Here is a 1344-nt window from a genome sequence, read left to right on the forward strand (position 1 = left end):
CCGAAGCGTTGCGGACGCGGGTCGTCTTTTCCCCCGATTTGATGGATGGTTATTTTCGCGTTTTGTTTTGAATTACTGCGTTAACCGAAGCCGAGACCGGAAGTACGGCGCGTTTGTCACCTCCACGCCTCGCGATAATGAGGATTTCTTTTTTTATTACAATTATTATTACATGTACTTTCCCTTTTTATGAAGAATGAGTTGCGTACATTTTGTTAAGAAAATATAACACATAATTTTTTTTTTCGTTTTATTATCGTTACTGTTACCGTTATTACAATCATGATGGTTATTACTACAACTGTTTTATCAGTTATTATCGTGGCCATTACCGTTATAATTTTCGTTATCATTTTGTCACGAATTATCATCGTTATCATTCTTACTTTTAAACATATATTCCCACTAAATGGCATGTCAGAAATACATGCTAAAATATATTGAATTCAAAAAAAGGTTGTGATAAACCGAACACCATTTGTTATGCAGAGCCATACACCCTTGCAACGTCATTCAAACAATTAATATTCTAACCAAGCATGTGCTCATTCTGCTTCGGGCGGACACATGTACGTATGCGCAGACACGTGATGCTCGTGCCTGTGTTCCCTTGTGTAACTTGGGTCTTTCTAAATCATATCTAGATCGTTTTGAAGCCTATGATTCACAATCAAATGCTAAGTGGATGATCAGGTGGACGCTGTTAGTAGAAGTTGGGAATCTAGGACACTCGCAGCACTTTCTGTACCCTTAACGAGACATTTCAGACACCTGTGTACCCATAAGTGTGACTTGCAGACTGTGTCAAGCTCACACTGGGGCTTTCCTGTATGTCATTATACTGTATTAGCTTTTCGATCTCGTACGACTAATACTGGTCCTGACTGGAGATTTCGTTAACATGCAACTGTGCTAATAAACACACAAGGCTAACAGCGATGTCATTTACATCATTAGCAATAAAAAAAGAAGAAAAAAAAAGTCTTTTATATCATTATAGAGCACAAAGGTTTTTCTCTCAGTATTCAAACTTTCGTCACCGCGCCAGCTCGCATCACCTTAAGTGAATCAATATTCATTAATATGAGCACCTAAAATTAGCCTTGTCATCGGGACTACCTTCGAAAAGCTCCCGTCTCTACGCCCTCGGGTTTATAAACGGAAGCCCCCTTTGTTTTCCTTCTCCGGGGGAAAGCGCGCAGGGTTAGAGCAAATATGTTTCAGACAAGGTACATAAAACGTAGGGTTATAGAACCAGACGTTTCAGCAAGATTATAGCAACCAAATATTTCAGTTAAAACACATGAAACGTAAGACAGAACCAAATGTTTCAGTCAGGCTCAT

Source organism: Penaeus monodon, chromosome 27 (genome assembly GCF_015228065.2).
Source record: "Penaeus monodon isolate SGIC_2016 chromosome 27, NSTDA_Pmon_1, whole genome shotgun sequence".
Taxonomy (NCBI): Eukaryota; Metazoa; Arthropoda; class Malacostraca; order Decapoda; family Penaeidae; genus Penaeus; species Penaeus monodon.